The sequence below is a fragment of the Pseudophryne corroboree genome, chromosome 1 (genome assembly GCF_028390025.1).
Source record: "Pseudophryne corroboree isolate aPseCor3 chromosome 1, aPseCor3.hap2, whole genome shotgun sequence".
In the NCBI taxonomy this organism is placed as follows: Eukaryota; Metazoa; Chordata; class Amphibia; order Anura; family Myobatrachidae; genus Pseudophryne; species Pseudophryne corroboree.
Genome location: NC_086444.1, coordinates 916,735,806 through 916,748,846, shown reverse-complemented (window position 1 = coordinate 916,748,846; position 13,041 = coordinate 916,735,806). Strand labels below are relative to the sequence as shown.

The window sequence follows — 13,041 nt, the reverse complement described above, 5'->3', positions numbered from 1 at the left end:
AACATGGGACCCCTTTCAGTCCGCTGGTACGGGTGTGCGTGTTTTTATTTTGCCAAGTACGAGGATTTTATCTCTGGACGTGGATTTATCTCTGGACACTGGCAGGTGAGTATAATTTTTTTCACAGGTACCCTCGGATCGTCGGAGACTGTGGCAGTCGGCGTGTCAACATAGGTAAGTATGTGTGTGTCGGCAGTGTGTAATAAAGTTGTACTTGTCACGGTGTGTGTCTCCTGTTTTTATTTGGGTATTTTTTCCCCAGTAGTACTACAGGTACCAGCGGGCCTGTTTTTCTCCCGCATGCTGGTACTTGTGGTTCTCTAAGTACCAGCTTGCGGGGAGGCTTGCTGGGACTTGTAGTACTACTGGAAAAAAATAAGAATTTACTTACCGATAATTCTATTTCTCGTAGTCCGTAGTGGATGCTGGGGACTCCGTAAGGACCATGGGGAATAGCGGCTCCGCAGGAGACTGGGCACAAAAATAAAAGCTTTAGACTACCTGGTGTGCACTGGCTCCTCCCCCTATGACCCTCCTCCAAGCCTCAGTTAGGATACTGTGCCCGGACGAGCGTACACAATAAGGAAGGATTTTGAATCCCGGGTAAGACTCATACCAGCCACACCAATCACACCGTACAACTTGTGATCTGAACCCAGTTAACAGCATGATAACAGAGGAGCCTCTGAAAAGATGGCTCACAACAATAATAACCCGATTTTTGTAACAATAACTATGTACAAGTATTGCAGACAATCCGCACTTGGGATGGGCGCCCAGCATCCACTACGGACTATGAGAAATAGAATTAGCGGTAAGTAAATTCTTATTTTCTCTAACGTCCTAGTGGATGCTGGGGACTCCGAAAGGACCATGGGGATTATACCAAAGCTCCCAAACGGGCGGGAGAGTGCGGATGACTCTGCAGCACCGAATGAGAGAACTCCAGGTCCTCCTCAGCCAGGGTATCAAATTTGTAGAATTTTGCAAACGTATTTGCCCCTGACCAAGTAGCTGCTCGGCAAAGTTGTAAAGCAGAGACCCCTCGGGCAGCCGCCCAAGATGAGCCCACTTTCCGTGTGGAATGGGCTTTTACAGATTTTGGCTGTGGCAGGCCTGCCACAGAATGTGCAAGCTGAATTGTACTACAAATCCAACGAGCAATCGTCTGCTTAGAAGCAGGAGCACCCAGCTTGTTGGGTGCATACAGGATAAACAGCGAGTCAGATTTTCTGACTCCAGCCGTCCTGGAAACATATATTTTCAGGGCCCTGACTACGTCCAGCAACTTGGAATCCTCCAAGTCCCTAGTAGCCGCAGGCACCACAATAGGCTGGTTTAAGTGAAATGCCGAAACCACCTTCGGGAGAAATTGAGGACGAGTCCTCAATTCTGCCCTGTCCGTATGAAAAATTAGGTAAGGGCTTTTATAGGATAAAGCCGCCAATTCTGATACACGCCTGGCTGAAGCCAGGGCTAACAGCATTACCACTTTCCATGTGAGATATTTTAAGTCCACAGTGGTGAGTGGTTCAAACCAATGTGATTTTAGGAATCCCAAAACTACATTGAGATCCCAAGGTGCCACTGGAGGCACAAAAGGAGGCTGTATATGCAGTACCCCCTTGACAAACGTCTGAACTTCAGGAACTGAAGCTAGTTCTTTTTGGAAGAATATTGACAGGGCCGAAATTTGAACCTTAATGGACCCTAATTTGAGGCCCATAGACAGTCCTGTTTGCAGGAAATGCAGGAATCGACCCAGTTGAAATTCCTCTGTAGGGGCCTTCCTGGCCTCACACCACGCAACATATTTACGCCAAATACGGTGATAATGTTGCACAGTTACATCCTTCCTGGCTTTGATCAGGGTAGGGATGACTTCATCTGGAATGCCTTTTTCCTTCAGAATCCGGCGTTCAACCGCCATGCCGTCAAACGCAGCCGCGGTAAGTCTTGGAACAGACATGGTCCCTGCTGGAGCAGGTCCTTTCTTAGAGGTAGAGGCCACGGGTCCTCCGTGAGCATCTCTTGAATTTCCGGGTACCAAGTCCTTCTTGGCCAATCCGGAGCCACGAGTATAGTCTTTACACCTCTCCTTCTTATGATTCTCAGTACCTTGGGTATGAGAGGCAGAGGAGGGAACACATATACTGACTGGTACACCCACGGTGTTACCAGAGCGTCCACAGCTATTGCCTGAGGGTCCCTTGACCTGGCGCAATATCTGTCCAGTTTTTTGTTGAGGCGGGACGCCATCATGTCCACCTTTGGTTTTTCCCAACGGTTCACAATCATGTGGAAGACTTCTGGGTAAAGTCCCCACTCCCCCGGGTGAAGATCGTGTCTGCTGAGGAAGTCTGCTTCCCAGTTGTCCACTCCCGGAATGAACACTGCTGACAGTGCTATCACATGATTTTCCGCCCAGCGAAGAATCCTTGCAACTTCCGTCATTGCCCTCCTGCTTCTTAAGCAGTGGCGGTTCTTGCCACGGGCAAGCAGGACTTTTGCCCGGGGCGCCGCCTTCCGGAGGGCGCTGGCGCCATCCGGAGGGCGCCGCACCGTGGCAAGATCCGCCACTGCTGCCCGCTGTGTCCCCCGTCCGCCTCCGCTGCCCGCTGCCGTCCCCGTCGCCTCCTGTGAAGGGAACTAGACGCTATGCGTCTAGTTTCCCTTCGTGGAGAGTAACTGCTGAGCGGTGCGCGATGACGTCATCGCGCACCGCACAGCAAAGGTCCTCTCCACGAAGGGAACTAGACGCATAGCGTCTAGTTTCTCTTCGTGGAGAGGACCTTTTGCTGTGCGGTGCGCGATGACGTCATCGCGCACCGCTCAGCATTCAAGCGGCGCTTTCAATGTACAGGGGGCGTGACTCACCACGCCCCCTGTATTAGGCCACGCCCCTTTCCTGCCCGGGGCGCTCTGCGCCCTTGAACCGGCCCTGTTCTTGAGCCGCCCTGTCTGTTTACGTGGGCGACTGCCGTGATGTTGTCCGACTGGATCAACACCGGCTGACCCTGAAGCAGAGGCCTTGCCTGACTTAGGGCATTGTAAATGGCCCTTAGTTCCAGGATATTTATGCGAAGTGACGTTTCCATGCTTGACCACAAGCCCTGGAAATTTTTTCCCTGTGTGACTGCTCCCCAGCCTCTCAGGCTGGCATCCGTGGTCACCAGGACCCAATCCTGAATGCCGAATCTGCGGCCCTCTAGGAGATGAGCACTCTGTAACCACCACAGGAGAGACACCCTTGTCCTTGGAGACAGGGTTATCCGCTGATGCATTTGAAGATGCGATCCGGACCATTTGTCCAGCAGATCCCACTGAAAAGTTCTTGCGTGGAATCTGCCGAATGGAATCGCTTCGTAAGAAGCCACCATCTTTCCCAGGACCCTTGTGCATTGATGCACTGACACTTGGCCTGGTCTTAGGAGGTTCCTGACTAGGTCAGATAACTCCCTGGCTTTCTCCTCCGGGAGAAACACCTTTTTCTGTACTGTGTCCAGAATCATCCCTAGGAACAGCAGACGTGTCGTCGGACTCAGCTGCGATTTTGGAATATTTAGAATCCATCCATGCTGTCGTAGTACTACTTGAGATAGTGCTACTCCGACCTCTAACTGTTCTCTGGACCTTGCCCTTATCAGGAGATCGTCCAAGTAAGGGATAATTAAGATGCCTTTTCTTCGAAGAAGAATCATCATTTCGGCCATTACCTTGGTAAAGACCCGGGGTGCCGTGGACAATCCAAACGGCAGCGTCTGAAACTGATAGTGACAGTTCTGTACCACAAACCTGAGGTACCCTTGGTGAGAAGGGCAAATTGGGACACGGAGGTAAGCATCCTTGATGTCCAGAGACACCATATAGTCCCCTTCTTCCAGGTTTGCTATCACTGCTCTGAGTGACTCCATCTTGAACTTGAACCTTTTTATGTAAGTGTTCAAGGATTTCAGATTTAAAATGGGTCTCACCGAGCCGTCCGGTTTCGGTACCACAAACAGCGTGGAATAATACCCCTTTCCCTGTTGTAGGAGGGGTACCTTGATTATCACCTGCTGGGAATACAGCTTGTGAATGGCTTCCAATACCGCCTCCCTGTCGGGGGGAGACGTTGGTAAAGCAGACTTCAGGAACCGGCGAGGGGGAGACGTCTCGAATTCCAATTTGTACCCCTGAGATACTACCTGCAGGATCCAGGGGTCCACTTGCGAGTGAGCCCACTGCGCGCTGAAATTCTTGAGACGGGCCCCCACCGTGCCTGAGTCCGCTTGTAAGGCCCCAGCGTCATGCTGAGGACTTGGCAGAAGCGGGGGAGGGCTTCTGTTCATGGGAAGAGGCTGTCTGCTGCAGTCTTTTTCCCCTTCCTCTGCCCCGGGGCAGATATGAGTGGCCTTTTGCCCGCTTGCCCTTATGGGGACGAAAGGACTGAGCCTGAAAAGACGGTATCTTTTTCTGCTGAGAGGTGACCTGGGGTAAAAAGGTGGATTTCCCAGCCGTTGCCGTGGCCACCAGGTCCGATAGACCGACCCCAAATAACTCCTCCCCTTTATACGGCAATACTTCCATATGCCGTTTGGAATCCGCATCACCTGACCACTGTCGTGTCCATAACCCTCTTCTGGCAGAAATGGACATCGCACTTACTCTTGATGCCAGAGTGCAAATATCCCTCTGTGCATCACGCATATATAGAAATGCATCCTTTAAATGCTCTATAGTCAATAATATATTGTCCCTGTCCAGGGTATCAATATTTTCAGTCAGGGAATCCGACCAAGCCACCCCAGCACTGCACATCCAGGCTGAGGCGATTGCTGGTCGCAGTATAATACCAGTATGTGTGTATATACTTTTTAGGATATTTTCCAGCTTCCTATCAGCTGGTTCCTTGAGGGCGGCCGTATCAGGAGACGGTAACGCCACTTGTTTTGATAAGCGTGTGAGCGCCTTATCCACCCAAGGGGGTGTTTCCCAACGCGCCCTAACCTCTGGCGGGAAAGGGTATAATGCCAATAATTTTTTTAGAAATTAGCAGTTTTTTATCGGGGGAAACCCACGCTTCATCACACACCTCATTTAATTCATCTGATTCAGGAAAAACTATGGGTAGTTTTTTCACACCCCACATAATACCCTTTTTTGTGGTACTTGTAGTATCAGAAATGTTCAAAACCTCCTTCATTGCCGTGATCATGTAACGTGTGGCCCTACTGGAAAATACGTTTGTTTCCTCACCGTCGACACTGGAGTCAGTGTCCGTGTCTGTATCGACCTGAGGTAACGGGCATTTTATAGCCCCTGACGGTGTTTGAGACGCCTGTACAGGTATTAACTGATTTGCCGGCTGTCTCATGTCGTCAACAGTCTTTTGTAAAGTGCCGACACTATCACGTAATTCTTTCCATAAGACCATCCAGTCAGGTGTCGACTCCCTAGGGGGTGACATCACTAACACAGGCAATTGCTCCGCCTCCACACCATTTTCCTCCTCATACATGTCGACACAATGTACCGACACACAGCACACACACAGGGAATGCTCTGATAGAGGACAGGACCCCACTAGCCCTTTGGGGAGACAGAGGGAGAGTTTGCCAGCACACACCAGAGCGCTATATATATATAGGGATAACCTTATATAAGTGTTTTTCCCTGATATAGCTGCTGTATATATTTATATGCCAAATTAGTGCCCCCCCTCTCTTGTTTTACACTGTTTCTGAAGTGCAGGACTGCAGGGGAGAGTCAGGGAGCCTTCCTCCAACGGAGCTGTGAGGAAAAAATGGCGCCAGTGTGCTGAGGAGATAGGCTCCGCCCCCTTCTCGGCGGCCTTTCTCCCGCTTTTTTATGGAAAAATTGGCAGGGGTTAAATGCATCCATATAGCCCAGGAGCTATATGTGATGTATTTTTTGCCAAAAAAAAGGTATTTTTATTGCGTCTCAGGGCGCCCCCCCCCAGCGCCCTGCACCCTCAGTGACCGGAGTGTGAAGTGTGCTGAGAGCAATGGCGCACAGCTGCGGTGCTGTGCGCTACCTTATTGAAGACAGGACGTCTTCTGCCGCCGATTTTCCGGACCTCTTCAGTCTTCTGGCTCTGTAAGGGGGCCGGCGGCGCGGCTCTGGGACCCATCCATGGCTGGGCCTGTGATCGTCCCTCTGGAGCTAATGTCCAGTAGCCTAAGAAGCCCAATCCACTCTGCACGCAGGTGAGTTCGCTTCTTCTCCCCTTAGTCCCTCGGTGCAGTGAGCCTGTTGCCAGCAGGTCTCACTGAAAATAAAAAACCTACTTTAAACTTTTACTCTAAGCAGCTCAGGAGAGCCCCTTAGTATGCACCCTTCTCGTTCGGGCACAAAAATCTAACTGAGGCTTGGAGGAGGGTCATAGGGGGAGGAGCCAGTGCACACCAGGTAGTCTAAAGCTTTTATTTTTGTGCCCAGTCTCCTGCGGAGCCGCTATTCCCTATGGTCCTTTCGGAGTCCCCAGCATCCACTAGGACGTTAGAGAAACAATATTCTGTCATTTTCCTCAAGGCTATCAGCCTCCCATCCGCAGCCCTTAGATGGGGGGGACAGCCTCGGGCTGCACCCCTGGCCCTTGGGTGGCTGGGGGGACCCCTTGATTGAAGGGGTCCCCACTCCCCCAGGGTACCCCGGCCAGGGGTGACTAGTTGGATATTTAATGCCACGGCCGCAGGGCGCTGTATAAAAGTGACCTCCGGCTGTGGCATTATCTGTCCAGCTAGTGGAGCCCGATGCTGGTGTATAAAATACGGGGGACCCCTACTCTTTTTGTCCCCCGTATTTTTGGCACCAGCATCAGGCGCAGAGCCCGGTGCTGGTTTTAAAAATACGGGGGATCCCATGTCAATTTTCCCCCCGAATTTTTAGAACCAGGACCAGCTCGATGAGCCCGAGGCTGGTTATGCTTTGGAGGGGGGACCCCACGCCATTTTTTTCCGGGATTTTAACATTCCATTAAAAAAAATAAAAAATATTATTTTAAAAAATATATAAATAATACTTGTGCCTCCAAAAAAGACAAACCAAGTACCTAATCCCTTCTAATATAAATAGATATGCTATTATAAATAAAAAAAAAACACAAAAAAAAACATGTTTTAATTTTTTTTTATTAGTTTCACCCACCAAAGTGTGGCGGATTGAAAATGTCGAATTTACTGTCTAAAAGCACTGTTGTCGAATTTCCAAACTTCAATTGAATACACTTTGGTCGAATTGCAGCACTTGTATCATTGCAGAAAAGTCGAATTTGACAAAAGTCGAATTTTAAAAAGTCGAATTTTGAAAGTCTGTTTTTTGGACGGAAAGCACTGAATTGCATTGACGATTTTTTTGGGGGGCGAAAAATTCCCGAAATTCGACAATTTCGGGAATTCGACCGCAATTGCATATACCCCTTAATTGCCTGATGATATTAATGTCAGTGCTGAATAAAAAAAAATGATGGTCATGTGAAAGCCTTAATACTTGGTACAGGCAGTGGTGGGGTGTTTTGCTCTGTTGTATTGGAAAAAATAAAAATGTCACTACATATTATTTCTTTCTAGGTACATTCGGACAAAATAAGCCCTGGTGTATCCAGACACTCGCATCTAGTGACAATGGTCCTAGTAGCCACAAACAACCATCACATGAACTCAAACAAGATCCAGAGGAAGAACAGGACCAACTGCACCAAGTCTCTGAGGTGTGGTATTAGCTTTGTCAAGCTGCATGTGATAGTAATCAGTTATTTCATGTTCTATGGCTACAAATATTGAGAACCTTTGATGAACAGGTTACAGATAATGGTGTCAAAGTAAATTACTGCCCTACGATTACTATTACTGCACTTCAGACAGAAAATATTATACATGGGTGAGCTGATAAATGCTAATCTCTAAATAAATAATAAAACAAACTATTCAGCACAGTAAGAAATATTATACTACTCAGTACCTTCACCCACCTAACCCAAAATAAACTTGCCTCTCATTATGTTGTCTCATAACCTGCACAATTGACCATATTCCCATTGCTGCTGCAGATGTCCTCTACTCTATTATCAGCTTATTACTATGAATATTCAGCCTCGTCAACAATTCCCTGCATTGTAACTTGCACAAACAACCAGCAATCCTGACCAGTGTCTAGTTAGCAGCGATCAGATGTCAGTCAGAACCAGTGTCTTTGGCGATTGCTGTGCCTTTTAAATCATCCAATGTGGTCATTGACATGGGTGGCCATATATGGCAGGACTGAGATCATGATGTTTGGCACTTAGGCAAAGCAGCAGGATCTGCACATGTATCAATAGCTTCAGCATGAACTCCAATAACAGACTACACAGCTTGAATTCCCATGTGCTTTGGACGTATAAAACTGACTTTCCTACCTCTATTCCAGGCCTGGCAAACCTGTGGCTCTCCAGCTGTTGTAAAACTACAAGTCCCATCATGCTTTGCCACAGTTTTGCTATTAGGGAATGCTAAAACTGTGGCAAGGCATGCTGGGATGTGTAGTTTCACAACATCTGGAAAGCCACAGGTTGGCCAGCCCTGATCTAGTCCATTACATACCAGGGGAGAGTAAGTAATCACTTTTATTTTTATTTTTTTCAGGTGGATACTATTTCCATTCTAATAGATGACAAAGATATTGCCAAACTACTAAGGGAAAGAAACAGGTAATTTGTGTTTGGTAACTGAGTGCACTGTTAGCCTGTCTAGTACAAGAGCAATGGGTACGAAATGTACATAATGGAGTATCAAATATAAAAAGGATCCCCAGGAACCATAATAGGATGTAGTATTAGAGTTTGTGTAGCCTACAGCCTATAAACAATCATGGAAGTTCTTGGTAATGTTATCATTAACACCAGGGGATAGTCGTGTCACACATAATGTGTAGTATATGTCTCAATAAAGTGGCATAAACATCTCTTCTTATTTCATTTCCCAGAATAAAAATGGCAGGACCAAAGCAAGAGGCGCTCCAGCAAGGATATGGGAAAACGAGTGCCTATAAATCATTACAGATCTGTGACTTAATGTCTGTGTCCGCTACTATTCGGAAGCCAAACCCGGCAGCAGAGCTGAATGACCCATATAACCTGGCATTCTAGTTCTGTGACTCCTAGGAGGTTCTGTCATGACTTCATGGACCTTTCTGGCTGTGATAAGTCAATGTCTTCATTGCCATTCCCGATGCGTACAGCTGGAAATACAGTTAGATGCTATTACTACTGTGCTTTCTCTGTAGAGGCCATTGAGACAGCCTACATCTTCAGCCAGTGGGGCTTGTTGAAACACGAGTCAGCGTCTAGTTAGATCTGCCTGTAATTTTATCATTCTTATCTTTAGTAAGCGCTTATCATCCATTAGAGTATCATATTCAAGGAATAATACAAAATACATACTAGCTGTAAATGGGGGGACAAGTGAATCCCCACTAAGCTTCTTGTGGCTCCTAGAGTTAGATGATCTAAGATATACTTCGTTTTTCTTTTGCCAGTAGTATATCTGAGCACCGTTCCCATGTTCTTGGAGTACATTACCTGATACACTGACAAAAGGGATGTGAGCATCAGGGCCGGTTCTAGCAATTGTGGCGCCCCGGGGGTGAAAATAGAGGCATGGCTTCATAAAGGGGCATGGGCAGATATGCCCCCTGTAGAGTTGTGCAACCTAGTTTGTGCCGCTTACAAAAATATATATATATTTTTTAAATTAATTGATACTCACCATCCCCGCTCCTGATTCTCGACTACTGCTGACCTCCATCTCCGGTCGCCAGCACTGCTCCTCTGATCTATGGGAAAGACGTCATGACATCTCTCCCATAGCACCGCATAGACACTAGCGGTCAATTATGACCCCTAGCATCTATACGCCGGTCCCACAATGCAGTGTCGTGCGCAATGACGTCATCGCACACCACACAGCAGTGACAGCACAGCACCGGGGGGCACCACCAGTAGCGGATCTTGACACGGCGACGGCGCCCTCTGGATGGCAGCGCCCCAGGCAAAAATCCTGTGTGCCCGTAGCAAGATCCGCTACTGGTGAGCATGTGGCTTTAGGTGCAGCTTCAGATTATTTGGTGCAGTTGTGGCAGGTTATTGATAGTGCACAGTGTGGCCTAAAATATATTTAGTGATCGGAGCTTATATTTGTATCCAACACCATGTTACACCAAAACATTAAATGGTTGTTTATTTACCTCAGGGACAATACAGTAATAAAGATTTCTGAGCAGGAAGACTACTGTAATGCTGTAGTGTGGTGTAAATGTGACCTGTCCTGTGTCACTAATGGCTGTCCAGGCCAAATGCTGCCTCAATTATTCTCTCTCTCTACACACACACACTTTCATGTTTCTGAGCATTACTCGGTTATATAATAATGGCTGCAATCTTATACAGCTCTGATGACAATGTTAGTGCTATGTAAATGGATGCTGTCAATAATCTATAATCAGAAGTAAATATCGTAGACTGAACTTGCACACTCTTTAGTGAGAGAACAGAAACTTTCACATACAATTTGTTCATTTTACAAGATCGCTTTTACAGAGTATCAGCTTACATTGTTAGTGTCCACTGAAGCCTTTATAAAGGCACGGAGGATGAACAGAATATATACTGTTACTGTATGATAGCTGTAAAATACTAAGGGACCTATTTATCAATATCAGACATGGTCAAGGGTGGGGGAGGTGCGGGTTTACTGGGAAGGGATCTGAAAAGATCTCTTTCCGCATGCAGGCTACAAGAAAAAGACTGCCAATCTAAAGATGCTATTGACTAAAGTCTGCAAGCTCTGAAATTATCATACTTTTGGAGTTTGATATATTTCATAAGTTATTAGCTGCCATTGAAAAGGTGTAAACTGCAGTCCCTTTGTAAGGCCACCTCCCTATAGATTGTCAGCTTGCGAGCAGGGCCTTCCTGTCTCTATGACTGTTTGTTATTACCCAGTCTTGTTTTTTCACTGTTGTTTCCAATTGTAAAGCACAATGGAATTTGCTGCGCTATATAAGAAACTATTAACAAATAAAATAAATAAATTAGACAAGTTAATAAATTCTGCTAAAGTGAAATGCGCATTAAAACTTGTGGAAACTGCAGTTTTCCGTGAAACTTAGAATGGTAATTGGGTTTCTTACACCAGTCTCTAGCAATAGAACAACAGCCTCTCTTACCACCAGGTATATACAATAAATGAATCTGTTCCATTTATCATACCACCATCAATTTAATGCTTTATATTTTAAGATCCTGGTTTATAAAGAGATCACTGTATTGAAAATGCTAATTGCAGATTATAGTATCCATGTATGCAAAATAAAGAATAATTTTACTTTTTGTAAACTATGCTAAAAATATATATATAGACGTATATATAGGGGTATAGACGGGATCCGCAGGAGACATGGGCACTTTAAGACTTTGAATGGGTGTGAACTGGCTCCTCCCTCTATGCCCCTCCTCCAGACTCCAGTTATAGAACTATGCCCAGGAAGACGGACATTTCGTGGAAAGAATTTATTGTTTAAACACGGTGAGCGTCATACCAGCTCACACCTCAAACATGCCGCAGAACGTGGCATTCAATAGAACATCAGCCGACGGCACGAAAAATATACAGCAATATGCTGACCGAAAATGTAACACAACCTGTGTGTAAACACAACCAATAATAGCATACCGCATGCCATGGCATGAATAACGTCAGCAACAGACTGACTGAAAAGAAATACAACATGAGTGTAACCATAACCAATAACTGCAGATACAGTACGCACTGGGACGGGCGCCCAGCATCCTCTACGGACTAAGAGAAAAGGATTTACCGGTAGGTATTAAAATCCTATTTTCTCATACGTCCTAGAGGATGCTGGGGACTCCAAAAAGTCCATGAGGTCTATACCAAAGCTCTAGAACGGGCATGAGAGTGCGGATGACTCTGCGTCACCGATTGCCCAAACAAGAGGGCCTCAACAGCCAGGGTATCAAACTTGTAGAATATTTGCAAAATTGTTTGAACCCGACTAATCAGCTGCTCTGCCAGGCTATAAAACCGAGACCCCTCGGGCAGCCGCCCAGGATGAGCCCACCTTCTTGGTAGAATGGGCCTTCACCGATTTCGGTAACGGCAATCCAGCCATAAAACAAGCAAGCTTAATCGTATTACAGATCCAGCGTGCAATAGTCTGCTTGGAAGCAGGAACCCCAATCTTGTTGGGAGCATATAGGATAAACAGATACTCCGTTTTCCTGATCTGAGCCAATCTGGCAACACAAAATTTCAAAATTCAAACCACATCGAGATACTCCGATGTCGCCCAGGCGTCAGTAGCCACCGGCACCACAATAGGTTGGTTCAAGTGAAACCGATGAAACCACTTTTGGCAGAAACTGCTGCCGAGTTCTCAACTCCGCTCTATCTTCATGGAAGATAAACAGGGCTCTTGTGGGACCAAGCTGCCAACTCAGACACCCGCCTTGCGGATGCCAAGGTCAACCGCATGACCACTTTCCAAGTGAGGAATTTCAACTTAGCCATACTGAAAAGTTCAACCAAAGAAATTGCAGGAACTGCACCACCACGTAAAGATCCCATGGTGTCACAGAGGCACAAAAGGAGGATGGATGTGTAAGACTCCTTTTACGAAAGTTTGAAACTCTGGAAAGGAGGCCAATTGTTTTTTATTTTTTGGAAGAAAACCGATAAGGCTGAAATCTGAACCTTAATCGAGCCCAACCTAAGATCGCATCCACAAGATCTTGTAAGAAAAAAAAAGGAGAAAACGATCCAACTGATTCACACCAAGACACAAAATTTTCCCCAAATATGGTGGTAATGTTTTGACGTTACTTCTTTTCTGACTGAAGAAGAGTAGGGATGACTTCACTGGGAATACCCTTTCGGGCTGGGATCCGATGTTCAATCTCCAAGTCGCCAATGGAAACCGCGGTAAGTCTTGGAACACACACGACCCCTGCTATAACAGATCCTCTCGCAGAGGAAGAAGTCA

The 13,041-nt window shown here is 46.6% G+C and overlaps 1 protein-coding gene across 6 annotated transcripts in view; it reads left to right on the top strand.

Annotated features, from left to right (window-relative positions):
- LOC134917759 (WD repeat-containing protein 49-like) overlaps positions 1 to 8,689 on the top strand; it is a 201,136-nt gene extending 192,447 nt beyond the window's left edge. For all 6 annotated transcript variants that reach the window (XM_063920313.1, XM_063920311.1, XM_063920312.1 and 3 more), the window contains 2 exons: positions 7,572 to 7,711; positions 8,625 to 8,689. The gene's annotated coding sequence lies outside the window, so the exon portion shown is untranslated. The remainder of the gene's footprint in view (positions 1 to 7,571; positions 7,712 to 8,624) is intronic.
- Positions 8,690 to 13,041: the final 4,352 nt, after the last annotated feature.